This window comes from Neomonachus schauinslandi, chromosome 12 (genome assembly GCF_002201575.2).
Source record: "Neomonachus schauinslandi chromosome 12, ASM220157v2, whole genome shotgun sequence".
Taxonomy (NCBI): Eukaryota; Metazoa; Chordata; class Mammalia; order Carnivora; family Phocidae; genus Neomonachus; species Neomonachus schauinslandi.
Window position 1 is genome coordinate 77,464,017 of NC_058414.1, and position 16,916 is coordinate 77,480,932.

The window sequence follows — 16,916 nt, forward strand, 5'->3', positions numbered from 1 at the left end:
TGTTCCAGTATGATGGGATGGATCCTCACACAACAGTTGAATTTCATTCAAAATAATATTTAGGTGATCCTGTCTTGATGCTATGGTTCATTCAAGGGAGTAGTGGATCTGAGTGTGACACTATAAGTACCACTGGGTGGCTGCTCTTAGAAAAACCAGGAATGACACTCTTGGGAATAAAGAGGTCCAAGGCTCATGATTTAAGGCCAAGAAGAGCTCCAGTAGGAGAGAAAGGGAAAGTTGAGGAAAGAAATCGAAAAGGTTAAGATCATAATGGTAGAGCTGTTCCATGCATTCCTGCCAACTCTTCTTATGTACCTGCTCTGAGCATGTCACTGTACCAGACACATGGGGAATTTCAAAGAAAGGAGAACCTGCCCTTAGTAAGAGGAACAATATCAGCTTCAAACATCACTAAGTATGTGCATAGTTCAGGGAATGGCAGTATGCAAAGGAATTTCAACATTTTATGTCCCGCACTCAGGAGTTAAAATGTGAAACAAAACCAAAATGCTCAGTTTTTCAGGATGAATCACATCTCCCTCTTCAGGGGTCCCATAATTGATCTTTTATTATCTGCTATGTGCTACTGTTGTGTCTGTGGAAATCAACTTCCTTCTAAAGAAACAGACTGTGTCTTTTTCACATCTCCTCACACCATGACTTGCACAGGACCTATGGCAAAGATGGCTAGGAACTACATTTCCTAAGTGCCCTTGCACGGGTATGCGGCCCATGTGACCAGTTCTCAACAATGAAATGTTAGTGGAAGAGTCCTGCTCAGTGCCAAGGCTTTTAAGAAGCATATGCACCTTCTTTACCTTCACCAGCTAGATGCACATGACTACAAGCCCCCGGGATGGTGATGTCACAAGATGGAAGGAGTTTGGCTTCCTGACTCATTGCATGAGTGAGAGCCAACTAGGAACACCTTCTTCAAATTATTATGTTACCAAGAAATAAATGCCTATCATGTGTAAAAAGTAGGCATGTCTGGGTCTTCTGTTCTGTAATCAAGCAATCAAGTACAGTGCCTACATAAATGCATCTAATACAAATTTATTGAATTAAAAGTGACAGGCTAAGACAAGCATTCAAGCCCCTGCATAGAGTCCCATAAACATCCTATTTCATGCTTTGTAGTTATTTAAGGGGAAGGGAAAAAATGATGGAATGCATAACTTGTAAATTAAGACCATGGTGAAAATAGAAGGTAGAAAAAGATGCAATGCCTGAGTTTTAATTAGTCATGTGAGGTGGGCAGTTGTAGTTTTGCCATCTGACATCCATTCCCCACTCTTCCAAGATCATTATCTCAATTGCATTTGGCAAGCCCAGCTTTTCCTGCCCTCAGTCCAGGAGCTTAAGATGGGGTTCTACCTCCAGGGATTTCAATGTGACTCATACCAAACCTATCAGAATACCAAGTTCCCTTTGTCATAGTGGCTGGTTCAGGAATGAATATGAACCCAATTAGTACAACTTCATCTCACTAACTATAAAAGTTGGCTCAGGGATAGGCATGTGACACAAGTTTGTCCATTTTTCATGAATTCATGGAATTGCAGGGAAGTTACCAGGAAGAGAGGTCCCTGGATTCTTCTGGGTGACAATGTGAAGTTGGACCTGCTACAGCCATCTCACTGTGGCAAGATGAGAGCCCATCTGACAATGACATTAACCTATGGAATAGAACAATGCCAAGGGACAGAGAGAGATCACATTCAGCCTCTGAAGCAATGTGGATCTGAAGCAGGCACTAGCCCTGTACATTTCTCTTATAGTAGATAAACACCTCTTTGCTTAAGCCAACTTAGATTGGGTTTTCTGTCACCGTGGTTATAAAAGCTCTGACCAATATATCATAGATTTTATGGTATAGGCAATATACCCTGCCACATCTGGGTGCAGCTAGCAGTATTCTCAGATCCCTCTGATGGGCAATCAAAGGGTATTGGAATCTGTGGTGCTTAAAAATGAAGGTCTTGGGCTATGCCAGGTTTTATTCCCCAATCCCATAGGATCTCCATTAACTGCCTCTGTCTAAGCCATCACAAATATTAAGATATACCAGAATTCCTGGGTATAAGTATTTTCTCAATTTTATCCCTAAGTATCGTTTTAAAACTTTGCATTTTAACTGCTCTGTAATAAACAAGCTGAACCAAAACAATGTGTTAACCACACATGTGCAACTTGTCTACAGCTCCCCAACCCCTGCTTTCCTACCTTCTTGCCACCCCTATGCTTTTCCCACAGAGAAATTCCAGAGTTACACCAGCTTAAAGCTAGTTGAAAATTTTGCTCAGTAGAAAAAACCAACAGGAGGGCCAAAATGGCTCTTCAGAATCTGGAGGTAAGACCTAAGATTTGCAGTGAGATTGGCATTGAGCAACAAGGACCAGGAGTTGATGACCTGATAAAGAAGACACGGTTAGTTAGAAGGAATGAATGGGATGCTGTCTGAATTGCTTTGGAGACAGTCAGTAGTGAGAGTAACCAGTCTTTCATGTGATCTTTGTGACATATCTTGGTTCAGCTCTCCCAGACTTTGTTTAATGGACCCCTTCCAACTACCAACCCATATTCTCACAGATTCATTTCAGATAACCTACTGAGAAAGGTCAGGAAAGAGACTTACTCTAGCCGCAAGGTAGAGAGAGAGTCACAAGTTCATATTCCATTTATGCCTCCAATAATTGTATTTGTTTCCATTGCATTAGCTGTTCCAAGATAATGAATACTTCCATAGCAACAAAAGTCTGACAATAAACTGTTACCTTGATTTTCACATTTTCAAAGAAAAATCCCTCAATGGCAACCAAATCAGAAGTCTCAACAATGAATGTGCAATAATGGTTACAAGGTGAACAGTTTTTCTATTCCTTTTTATTAGCAACATCATTGATTGATTCTCTCAGAATTTAGATTAGATTAGATGATCTTTTTTTTCAGTTGTATAGCTTGTCACTAGCAATTAAAATATGTAGTTGCTTTTGAACAGCACAGGTGACATCAGGGAGATTTATTATATTCTAATACAAATGATTTACAAATGCAGTTTTATTTTAAAACTCCCATCCTTTGTCTCTCTGGTTACAATTGTCAAAATATTCCAAAAGCAGAGAGTATGTGCGTAACTGAAGAAGTACAAAATATTTTGGATAGTAAATGCTTTACAGGCTGAATTCAAAGGACTGCTATTGCTATACCTTTTTTTTTTTTTAAACCAATCACCTTTCTTGTTTGCACAATGAGCTTTATGGCAACCTCCTTTACATTGTGTGAAACCAGAAAACACTTTGTGATGAATTACAGTTAAGGAAAGTTCATGCCCCAAAGCATGAACTTTATTAATGATAAAGCTAGGAGGATGAGGCTTAAATGATCAGCTTCAGGGCGGCTGGGTGGCTCAGTTGGTTAAGCAGCTGCCTTCAGCTCAGGTCATGATCCCCGGTCCTGGGGCAGAACCCTGTGTCCAGCTCCCTGCTCAGAAGGGAGTCTGCTTCTCCCTCTCCCTCTCCCTCTACCCCTCCCCCTGCTTGTGCATGCTCTCTCTCTCAAATAAATAAAATCTTAAAAAAAAAAATCAGCCTCAATAAATTTCCTAACACTTTGCCACCATATTGAGCTTATGCTTAAGGAATAGTCCAGTGAACTCATTGTATTGGGAGTTGAGACTGGCACCTGCTCCTCGTGACACTGAATCAACAGGCAAAAGGAGTATGTATGGCTAGGGGCTGATTGATCTTGAGTGAAAACGGGGCAATTGAGGTTGCTAGTACATGAGAGAAATGAGTTTGGAAAACAGAAGGTCCTGTAGGACACTTCTTAATACTATCATGTCCTGTGAGTAAAGTGCACGGAAAACTACAACAATCAATTTAAGTAGAACTGCTAATGGCTCAGACCCTTCAAGGATGATAATTAGGGTCACCTCACCAGGCAAAGAATCACAACCAGTGGAGGTAAATGCTCAGAGCAAAGGAAATACTGAAGGGGTAGTAGAAGAAGGCAGTTATAAATATTAGCTACATCCACGTGACCTGTTGCAGAAATGAGAACTGTAATAGTTACCAGTGTTTTTACTTAGCTTTATATGACTATTTTTGTTTTCTTACCTCCTTTACCCCTTATTATCTAACATAAGATGTGTTAATAGTGGTTAACTAAATATTTAAATTAACAGGATATCGAAAGGGGAGTGTAAATCAACTAGGAGAAGAATGAATACCCAAACACACAAAAAAGAGACTTGTAGAAATGGGATGAAGTCACCTAGGGAGTGAAGAGAAGAAAAGTGATTGAGAATGGAAAATGAAAGAGGAAAAAGATGGAAAAATGAAGAGGATCCCCAAAAGGAGACTAAGAAGGAGGAACCAATGATGTGGAGAAAATGGTGTCCAACTGTGTCAAATGCTTCTGATAGATCAAGTTAACTAAGGACTTACATATACCACTGGATTTAGCAATGGAGAGGTAATTTCTCACTTCGATTAGAACAAAGTGATGGAGATGGAAGCCTGACTAGAGCAGATTCATGAGGAATGCGAGGAGGAACTAGAGACTGAAAAGGTGGTCTACTTTTCTGAGAGAATTTGCTATTAAGGGGAGGAGAGAAATGGTGGAAGCCAGTGGGAGGGAGGAGCGTCAAAGGAACCTTTTTTTAAGGTGAGAAATACTATAGCACATGTATATGCTAATGTGAATGATCATGTAGATCAAACAAATTAATAACTGAAGAGGGAGTGGAGAATTTGCTAGAGCAATGCCCTTAGAAAGGTGAAAAGAACGGAATCCAGGGCACAAGTAGAGAAAGCGGCCTTAGATTGGTACTTAAACTGTTCATCTCCTTTAAGTGGAGGGAGGAGTGTTATGTGGATTTAGGTGTAGATGTTTTAGTAGATTAGGTAGTGGGATCCTGTGCAAGTTCCTTGCTAATAACTCCTATTTTCTCAGCAAAGAAAGAATAAGCGTCATCAGCTGATCCTGTGGTTCAAGGAGGGACGTGCTGGAAGCATAATGAGATAAGAGAAGAATGGAGTATTCATCTGGGAGAGTAGGGGTGGGACAGGACTAGAAAACTGTGGTACAGTCACTGGGAGGCACTTGAGCTTAGTAGAAATGAATGTAAGGGCACAGTCTATGTCAGGTTGCTATACTATGCCCCAAGGACAAGGATTACAGTTCCTTTTTGCACAAATAGATCTCAAAAGGAGAGAATGTGAAGTGGCAGAGCCAAGCATATGCAACTTCTCCAAAACTCACCAGTCAGGTAAGTCAATCTCATAGGAAGAAGAAAGAAAAGCACAGGAAAAGGATGGAAGTGTCCCACTTGTAGCCTTTCCCTCCTTCAGAGGAGAATGGAAATTCTCTTCCTTCTAAGAAAACATGAGGAGTTAGGGGTAGATGGTCCCCTAACCTGGAGGAGCATTTAACAGTACCCCAGTGGGATACACATTCTGCATACTGTGTTAAGGGATTTCTTTGAAACATTTCTTAAAGAATCTGGCCAAATTTATGCAAATACTCAATAGCTCTCACTGTTGGGATTCATTTTAATTACCATAACAGAAAACAAAAACCTTTGGCCCCAAAAGTGGAAATCTGGAGCAGAAAGAAATTATTGGCTCTAGTAGGTATTTGGCCAACAACTTCTTGGCCAAACTGGATTGCATTAAGATTCTGAGGTTCCTAGTACAATCCAGAATAACCTCTGTGTTGGCAACAGTAGAGAAAGGTTATGGTTTCTGAAGAGTCTTTCCATCAATAAAATTGCCTCTCTCTCAAATCTTTTGATGACAAAAGAAAGTTTTAACCATTTAACTGTAATCAAGTTATTTAAAGCTACCTAACAATTGAAAATGTTAAGAAATTGTATGCAAACACAGGTGTGTAAAATGGTAGTCAATTTTATTGCTGACACTACTTTAGCATTCCAGGTGAAGTTGGGGGAAATTTGAGATTCAAAGAAGTGCTCATATGAGAGGGTTAAATCTACAACATAGTTATAGTTTTCTAATCCCAGAAACTGCTCATTTAATCTAACAGAATAGCTCTATAAATTCAAGTATAAGTGTCAGTATGTAGAATGGCAAAAAAAAAAAAATCATGAAAGAAACTTTTCCATCTATAGCAGAGATTTTTCAGCCCTGCCTGCAATTACAATCACTTCAGAAATTTAAAAAAAAAAAAAAAAAAAAAAACAGATGCCTAAAACCCACTCCAGATTAACTTCAGCATAATGAAATGAAGGGTGGGATGGGGGCTTTTAGAAGCCCCTGGTGTGATCCTGACTTACATCAAGCTCTAGAACAATGGTTCTCAATCTTGCTGCAGTTAGAATCACCTGGGGGTCTTGAAATTTGTTCATGGTCAAAGCACACCTTAGGCCAATTAGATTAGAACCTCGATTGCTTGATTCAGGCATCAGTATTTTTAAAGCTCCCCTAGTGATTACAGTATGTAACAAAGATTGAGAACATTGCTTTTGAAACACTGGTTTTATGGGACCAGTTCATCGGTTTAACTTCTTTCTTAATTCTGGTATAATTAAATTAATGTATACATGCATATTTCACTAACAGAAGAGTATATTGGTTTGGTTTTGTACCAGATATTCTATTGGAAGCAGTACTTTCTATAAAAAAGAGACACGAACTTACGAGGCACAGTAAGTCTTGAACCATACTAGTCCTGAGAACTCTCCTCCACCCATTTGCCTCCTATGGCTTTAAAGATGGACAAGTATAAGGGTGCCTCGGTGGCTCAGGCGGTTGAGCATCTGCCTTCGGTTCAGGTCATGATCCCAGGGTCCTGGGATTGAGTCCCGCATCAGGCTCCCTGCTCATCAGGGAGTCTGCTTCTCTCTCTTCCTCTGCCCCTCCCCACCCTGCTCATGCTCTCTCACTCTGTTGCTCTCAAATAAATAAATAATCTTTAAAAAAAAAAAAAAAGATGGAGAAGTATAGGGAAAGCTATGGATGAAAAGAGGAACAAGACAGCCATCATGGACCATTAGATGGAAGCTTCATGTTCAAGGCCACAGATAGAAGGAGCCTGGGTCCTGGATAATCATAAACATCGTAGAACAGTTCCCCGGTTTTAAATCACCTACTCAGACTTTAACATGAAGGAGAACTTATCTCTATCTTATTTAAACACTGTTATTACCGGGTGACTTTCAACAACCGAAACTGTATCCTAACTAACACAAGTCCTGACCAGGTAGTCTTGCTATAAATATATATCTCTTATTCAAAAAAGTGTTTTTAACACATATGGTTGTCATTCAACCTGAATGACAAAAAACTTCCTAGTACTGCAACAAAATGCATCTGTGAGCAGGAAGAGTCTCCTACACAATGGATATTTTCACTCTTAATTTTAGAATGTAGGGCAATATTCCTCATATTTTGCCTGTAAATGACTTTCAAAAGTTCAGACTTTTACAAGGCTCTTGTAAGTTAAAGAAAACATTAAAAAAATCTTTTTCAGGGGCACCGGTATGGCTCAGTTAAGTGTCCAACTCTGGATTATGGCTCAGGTCATGATCTCGGGGTTGTGACATTGAGCACTGCCCCCTCCCTTTGGGCTGGGTGCTGGATGTGGACTCTGCTTAAGATTCTCTCTTTCCCTCTCCCTCTGACCCCACCCCCAATTTTTTTTTCAAACATGTAAATGTAAAGATGTTATTTAACAGAGTGTAATATAAAAATCTTCTTTTATAATCAAATTCAGTCAATGCCCAAGTATGATATGTAATTGTAATTTATATCTTAAAAATAAAAATTTTCCAGCTCTCCGCCATCATGCAGGTAACATATTCCTATCTTACAAATGAAACAACTCAGGCGCCTGGGTGGCTCAGTTGGTTAAGCGACTGCCTTCGGCTCGGATCATGATCCTGGAGTCCCTGGATCGAGTCCCGCATCTGGCTCCCTGCTCGGCAGGGAGCCTGCTTCTCCCTCTGACCCTCCCCCCTCTCATGTGCTCTCTCTGTCTCAAATAAATAAATAAAATCTTTAAAAAAAAAAAAAAAGAAACAACTCTAGAATATCTGTCTCCAGTCTCTTAATTCCATGTTTTAATTTTTATATTATATTATCTCATGTTGCAGTTAAATGTAATTCCAAATTTATACTATTTTTCTTTTATAAATATTAATATCTCTGTGAATTACAGGGTATAATAATGAGCCAGTTACCATTTCAATTTTAAATCCTTTTCTTCACAAGTGAGCTTGTGCTGCAATTTGCAATTTTGCCACTGGATGGCACCAAATTTTACCTTTTAAAATCAATTTTCAATTGGATTGAGACTGGTGAACAGCAGTAAATATTTAAATTACAGGAGTTAATCAAGAACTAAACACTTCAATCAGGTAAAATCACACCCTGATCCCCAAGTCAGTGCTAAAAACCAACATTGTTTCACCACATGTTTGTAACTGAAGAAACAAAGTATGTGTATGGTACAAATGAACATACCAATTACAAAGTGCTGACTCAAAGTAAATTCTACGTAACAACACTAATGAATGTTTAAACTTGAAATTAGATTAACCCAAAGGAAAACTGTTCAAATGCATGTCACAATGCACTCTAACTCGGTACAAAGACACAGAAATTAATGCAAATATGCTCCAACTTTGTGAATTCAGGTTGGACAGTAACTAAAGCTTATGACAGCCACCTATTTTCTTAAAAGTGAGCTCTAAGAGTTCACTCCCGTGTTTTGTGCCCTTGATAGGTTTTCTTAGTCTTTCTGTGGTCTGAGAAGTCATCTTTTGATTTCCCTATCAAAGTGGCCTTCTCTTAAAGGGTGTAAACCTTCAACATGTTCTTGGCTCATCCTTCCTCTTTCCTCTGATGGTAATTTATAAATTCAATCCAATATTGTAGTTTAATCATTTCACAATATATACATGTATCAAATCATCACATTCTGCACCTTAAACTCCCACAGTGTTATATGTCTATTATACCTGAATAAAACCAGGGGTAAAAAGTTGTACTTTGTATATGGGCTGGTTGGGCATTGTAACCAGCATTCTCGCATACTACCAAGAAAAACTGTGCACAGGAGAAGGAGGAAAACCAGAAAAGAATAGTTCATGGGAGGCAAGAGAAAAGTCCCGTAGGGCAGTTCCTTTCTCCCAGTTCCTTGGACCAGAAATACATGGAATTATCCTTGACTCCTCTCTTTTTTTCACACTAATCCATTAGCTCTATTTCCCAACCTTCAGGACTGCTATGGTCTGAATGTTTGTGTCCCCCTAAAATTCGTATATTGAAATTCTAATGCCCAATGTGAAATCCTAAAGGTGGAGCCTTTGGGGGGTGCTTAAGTCATGAAGGTAGAGCCTTCATGAATGGGATTACTTTCTTTTTGAAGATTTTTTATTTTTAAGTGATCTCTATGCCCCACATGGGGCTCAAACTCACAACCCTGAGATCAAGAACCAGATGCTCCACTGACTGAGCCAGCCAGGTGCCCTGGGATGAGTACTTTGATAAGAAGACTCCACAGAGCCCTGGCCCCTTCTGCCATGTGAGAATGCAACAAGAAGTCTGCAAGCCTTCACCGGAACCCAACGTGGGGTTGGACTTCCAGCCTCCATAACTCTGAGAACTGATTTCTGCTCTTTATAAGCCACTCAGAGTGTGGTATTTTGTTATCAGCAACCTGAAAGGACCAAGACAAGGACTCAGTCACTTCACTCTACTCCTTTGCTGTAACCCTGCTCTGAGCCACTACCATTTCTTGCCTCCATTATATCAATAGCCTCACAACCGGCCTCTGCCACCACCTTCCCTCCCTACAGCCTACTGTCAAAACAGCTACCAAGGATCCTGCTAAATGTGAAATATCACTCTGCTGCTCAAAAGCGTCCAATGGCTTCTTAGTCTCCATTGACTGGAAAGGTTGTGATTTTTAAGGTAAATCTTTGTACTTCTGACAGCAAAAATTTACCTTCCTGAAGCAAACCTGTGAAGAGAGTCAAGCTACCTTCAGCATGGCCCCTTCCTTAAAGCATCTATCTTTCCGATCGTAGTAAAACCAACATCGATGATGATCATAATGACAACAGCATGTATATATATGCCTGGGCTCTGTGGTCTGTGGTCAATACCTACCAAATGTTCTCAACATCATTTGAGACAGGTATTATCATTCTATCCTTTTATAGAAGAGGACCCTGAGCTCCTAGTACCTGCCAAGGTAAGCAATAAGGCCATGACCCAAACCTAGATCAGCCTAATTCTTTATGCCCTTGTTCTCACAACGCCCTCTTGCGTTGTCACAGGGAGGCCAGAGGCCACGGTGGCTGGTTCTTCTCTGTGTTTCAGATTCCATCACCCTTCCACCTCACTTGGATCAGAACTTCCCAGTTCTGTGCCTCAGCTCTGGGCTGGGAAATTTTATTAACTGATCTCAAAGACAAAAATTTGCTTTATGAATTCTAATGTCCATTTTTTTAAAAAAAAATTTTAAGGTTTTTTATTTATTTTTTTGACAGAGAGAGAGAGAGAGTGAGAGAGGGAACACAAGCAGGGGGAGCAGGAGAGGGAGAACAGGCTTCCCTCAGAGCAGGGAGCCCGATGCAGGGCTCAATCCCAGGACCCTGGAATCATGACCTGAGCCGAAGGCAGACGCCTAACGACTGAGCCACCCAGGCGCCCCTCTAATGTCCATTTTTATTTTTTTTTTAAAGATTTTATTTATTCATTTGAGACACAGAGATACAAAGAGAGAGAGAGACCATATTTTTTATTAATTCCATTTCACTATTTCCCCCAAGGAAATATGCTGGAAATACTCAGGAAATATACTGAAACTGCACGATACATAATACAGACTAGTTACAAGAAGGAAAGTCCCCTGATATTAAATCTTGGGTTCCATTATCTTTGACGGTCAATGGAACCCCAATCTCTAAGGATATTTTAAAAAATTGTACCAATGCCTATTATCTACTCCCCAAACTCCTCTCCAGCTTGTATGAACCAGACTTGGAACAGTTACGCCTGGGAAGAGAAATGAACCTTCAGATTTCTCAAGGACTGATTATGTTGCTTTGTAAGCTTCCTTGCATGTTTTTCATATATGCATTATATTTCTATATTGGTAAGAACTGTTAGTTGAAAATAACAGAAAGACACCTCAAACTGTGTTTTCAAACCAAAAAGGTAACAAGAAGTTCAAGGTATGAACACACAGGCAGCTGAATTTGAGGGTCCCAGCAATGGCATCAGCCTTGGTCTCTTCTTCCCCTGTCTCTCAACTCTGCTGCCTTCTGTGCTGGTGTCTTTCTCGGGCTTGTTTTTGTTGCTGTAGTTGTTTTGGCTTTTTTGATGAAGTTTGGTTTTGGTTTTGGTTTTCTGTGTTGTTTTTTTTTAAGATTTTATTTTTTCATTTGAGAGAGAGAGAGCAGGAGCAGAGGGAGGGACGGGGGAGAGGGAGAATCAGGCTCCCCACTGAGCAGGGAGCCTGACAAGGGGCTCAATCCCAGGACCCTGAGATCATGACCTGAGCCAAAGTCAGACGCTTAACCTACTGAGCCACCCAGGTGCCCCACAGGTTTTTTTGTTTGTTTGTTTGTTTCTTTTATGATGGCCCATGGGCAGCTTCAGACTCAAATTTTCCTGGGGTAACAATTTGTACAGTTTCTTTCCCAACAGCTCCAGCAAAACTCTCAGTTTATTGAGCTGATGTAGGTCTCATGCCCAGTCTTGAAGCAATCATGATAGTTGGGAAGTGGTCATCTCTCAAAGGCCAGGCCTGTGACATAAATGCCTACCTCTGGAGAAACCCCAACCCAATATACAAATTGAGAGTAAGTTAGTCAAGTCCTGAAAGGGTGAGAAAAGATGTTGGACAGGAAGAGAAGAAGGAAAAAAAAGATATCCTAAACTCTACAATGTCTGTGTTTTCACCAGGCCACAAACTTATCAAGAGTAAGTACTACATCTGACAATTATTTGTATTCCCCAGATTGTACCCAAAATAGTACCATACATAAAAGCTCAACAATAAATGTTTATTTACAAATTTTCTAGCTGCCTGAATTTAATGGGTTAAAATGGACGTTTATCTAGATCACAAGATGTGTTTCCCTCCCTAAATAAGTTACTGCCTAAATTCCACTAATATCCATGTACCAAAAAAAACATGTACAAGATGCTATACTTAGTGTTTTGATGCGTATTATTTCATGTAATAATTAGTCCAACCATTTTCTTTTACAGAATAAGGAAACTGAGATTCTGAAAGGTTAAGTAATTTGTTTAAAGTCTCCCATTTAATAAATGGGGAAGCTTGAGGAGGTTTTTGATTCTAATACCAAATTATTTCCACTAGACTAGAGGTAGACATTCAAAGGTGACAGAAGTGTTTGGACAGAAAGTTATGTTAAGTAATTGAAATGGGATGCTTTTAGGAAAGATATGTAATCATGTTTATGGTATAAACCAATCTTTATGGACTTAGTGCTGACCTCCTTGTACATTTGATACTTGCCTGGTTACCAGAAGCATTTGAGTTAGGGCTCTCCACTGGACCATGATGGGCTTAGAGAAAGAAGTCATTCATGCTCCATAGCTTCTGATCAATGTTATTTTCCTGTTGAAAGGTACAATATTTATACACATTTGAAAATTACATCTAACTTACCCAGTACTGGGGGCACCTGGGTGGCTCAGTCAGTTGGGTGGCTGACTCTTGATTTGAGCTTGGGTCATGATCTCAGGGTCCTGGGATTGAGCCCTGTGTCAGGCTCCTCACTCAGCAGGGAGTCTGCTTCAGGATCTCTCTCTCCCTCTACCCCTTTCCCACTTGCTTGCACGCTGTCTCTCTCCCTCTCTGAAATAAATAAATTTTTAAAAAAGACTAAGCTGTCTAATATTAAATAAATAACACAGTATTGGTAGAGTCAAAGAAAAATAGAACAAAATGGAGAGTACAAAAACATACAAATCTGTATGATAAACATGGCATTCTAATCAGTAGGAAAGGACTGGCTATTCAGTAAGTGGTATTATCACAAGTGGCTGTTCATTTGGGGGAAAAATTAAATTCGGTTTATACTACACATAAAAGGAAATTCTAAAAGAAATGAAGTACTAAAAGAAAATATATTTAATAAGAGATATTTTCATAATTTGGTGGTGAGGAAGACTTTGTAAGCAACTTATGAAAGTCAAAGCCATGAAAAAAAAAAGAGTAAAGTATTTGACTAGAGAAAATTAGGACCTTCCATGTGATGGAAGGAATCACAAACCTATAACAAACTACGGTGGTCAAGAGTGCTTATAAAACTGATGATATCAGAATAAACTATGTGGAATGCGTCAATGTCAATTTCCTGGTTTTGACAGTGTACTATCATTATGCAAGATGTTACTTTTGGCAGCGCCTGGGTGACGAGCACACGGTATCTCCCTATGCATTTTGTGTGTGTGTGTGTGTGTGGCAACTGTGTATCTCTATATAATGGTTAATTTTATGTGTCAACTTGACGGGGACATGGGGTGCTCAGATTAAACATTATTTCTGGGTGTGTCTGTTTCTTGATGCAATTAGTATTTGGAGTATCCTCCTTAATGTGAGTGGGCATCATCCAATCCACTGAGGGACTAAATAGAACAGAAAAGCAGTGAAAAGGTAAGTCCACTCTCTGCTTGACTGGTTGAACTGGAACATCAGTAGTCTCCTGCCCTTGGATCAGGACTTAACCACTGACCCTCCAGTTCTTGAACTATACCACTGGCTTTCCTGGGTCTCCAGCTTGCAGACAGCAGTTCATGGAACTTCTCAGCCTCCATAATCACATATATATTTATATCCTTCTACGGGTTCTGTTTTTCTGGAGAACTCTAACATGCTATAATTATTTTAAAGTAAAAAGTTAAAAAATATATAAGTATGTGTGTGTGAACTGAACCCATTTTAAAAAAAACCTCGTGTTTAGTTGTGGGAAATGATAAATAGATGAGTATCTGTAGAGAAGATAAGCAAACACATTTAATATTTCCATGGAACAGCATTGTCAAGAAAAGTCCAAGCTCCACAAAACTGGAACCCCGGGTCCTGCCCTGGGCAGAAACAGGCAAGTTCCTTAATCTCTATTTGCCTCAGTTTCTTATGTATAAAATGGACCTCATAATAGCTACCACATTGGAGCTGTTGTGAGAATTGAATGAGCTAAGGTCTGTAAAGCACTAAGCCCAGTGGCTGGCAAGTCATAAGTATTCAATACATAGTAGTTACAATTAAAATTATATTCATTCATATTTAAGTATACTGTGTAAGTGTCAATACCTTCATAATTTTGGATTTTTGTCATAGTTTTAAATCTGGTACAAGTCTAAAAAATGTTATGAAAGCTATTTTCAAACTCATTTTTGTACTAGAAAATAATTTATGAAATCCTTATATGAGACCACTGGAGCTTTAATTTTCTTCATTCTCTATTTCTCAGCATGCTAGAGAGTGTATTATCCTATGGGCTATTTAGTCTTGGAGTTTCGTTCACACTGTCCTCAGGAACTGTTGCTAAGGTGTATAGATGAAAATCAGAACTGTGAATCTTTCTTATCCAAATCTCACTGCTAACTCCACCTCTGATAGCTGGTCATATTAAAGACTAAAGTGAGTCATTATAATGTGACCTTTAAATTGCACAGTCTTTTTATTTAAAAAGCATTATTTACTCAAATGGCAGCAGAGAGCCCAGAGCCCACAGCTACTTACAGAGTCTTCTAATACAGGCAATTTTCTGTCCTGGAGATAAAACACGAGAAGACCAGATATTGGAATGACTAATGAAATGGATGTGACAGACAACTAGATAAAGGATAAAGACACAATTAAATGTCACTGACCAATCTCATTATCATTAAGATATCAGATTTTTTGGAGCATTGTTTTCACAATCAAGTACTGAAAGCTGTTTGGGTGAAAATGATCACCACTGGGTGAAAGCAAACATAAGGAAAAATCATGCTTAAAACTCTTTACATAAGTCAATCAGTTCATCATTCCAAACTATTTTACTGCTAAATTTTTAAAAATTAGAATTTATATTTCCATTTAGAACTTCAGATAGGACACACACACACACAAAATGAGTAAGATTTAAATTTAAGTAGCTGTCAGACAATACATTCTAGCTAATTGAGAGAGAGAGTTTTATAAGCTTTTGTCAGGAACATAAGGGATTCAAACTAAAATGATTAATTCCATGATATATGAAAAATGACATTTGCCCTGAGACCTGCAGCCTGCAGCAAATATTCAGGAAGAAGCTTTTTTTCTAATAAAAGGAAGAAGTTGCAGACTCCAACTTTTTTTTTTTAAAGATTTATTTATTTATTTATTTGAGAGAGAGAGAGAGAGTGCGGGGGGAGGAGGGGGCAGGGAGAGAATCTTAAGCAGGCTCCACACTTAGTGCTCAGTGCGGAGCCTGGCATGGGGCTCGATCTCAGAACCCTAAGATCACAACCTGAGCTGAAACCAAGAGTCAGACACTTAACCGACTGAGCCACCAGGCGCCCCTGCAGACTCTAACTTCGAATATCAATTATCCCAGCATCCGGGCATTTGAAATTTCCTAAATCTGATTTGTAAAAATTCTTAAAACCCCAAAGAAAATCTGGTTTGCACAAACTGACCTTCATGTTATGGTTTTATTAAAGATCCAAATCTGGCCTCATTTTGATTTGCACAGCACTTAGGTTAAGCTGCTCTGAGGACTTCTCCCAGTGCCCACTGTACAATGTGTCAGACATGGACTACTTCTATTATTTCTTAAGATTGGTCAGGACTCTACTTTTTTTTTTTTTAAAGATTTTATTTATTTATTTGAGAGAGAGAATGAGATAGAGAGAGTATGAGATGGGGGAGGGTCAGAGGGAGAAGCAGACTCCCTGCTGAGCAAGGAGCCCGATGCGGGACTCGATTCTGGGACTCCAAGATCATGACCTGAGCCGAAGGCAGTCGTTTAACCAACTGAGCCACCCAGGCGCCCGGTCAGGACTCTTCTTATTGTGAGTGATGGAACTCTTACTCAAACCAACTTAAGGAATAAAACAAAAGGAAATATATGGGCTAATATACTCATTAGTTCCATTAGAAATTGATGTTTACTTAATACTCATCCCACTTTCCCATTCTTTCCCCCTTTAACCCATAAAATGTGATAAATTTCTTCATTTTTATTTACTATTTATTCATTACTTACATTATTATTTAAACATATGAACAACTATAGTTGCTGCATTAAGCAACTGTATTAGCTAAGGAAGATCAAAAAGACCTAGAATAATTGACCCAGCTGAGTCACTTGCTCAACTTTAATTATGATAACCGGATATATAATTTGGGACATTTTGATAGGCTATGCCCAAATTATGTGCCCAAATCTTGTGCTCTCCCAAATGAAGGCGGGAGGGGGGTGGAGATACTAAGCAGACCTGAAGAAGTGTTCAACTTTTAAAAAAATTCAGTATCTAGTAGATATTTAAAACATGCCAGGCAGTATAATTGTAATGAATATAATTACTATAATTATAGTTATACATACTTATATAAATATTTACATATACGATAAATACATAATCTAGTAAATGGAATATAATAAATATAATACAATGCTCATTTATTTATATATCAATTACTGATACACTTATAAATATATAACTATATATAATTTGTCAGTGTATATAATTTCATATTATATAACTATATAATAACACAAATATGAGTACAATGCATGTATAATTATGCTTATATATATTTACATAAACATTATAATTATAATTAATATAACTAGTAACCACTGTACCCCTAGAGTTGCTTCTCATCCATACATCACCAAGAATTAGATGTTATTCTTTTTTTTTTTTTTTTTTTAC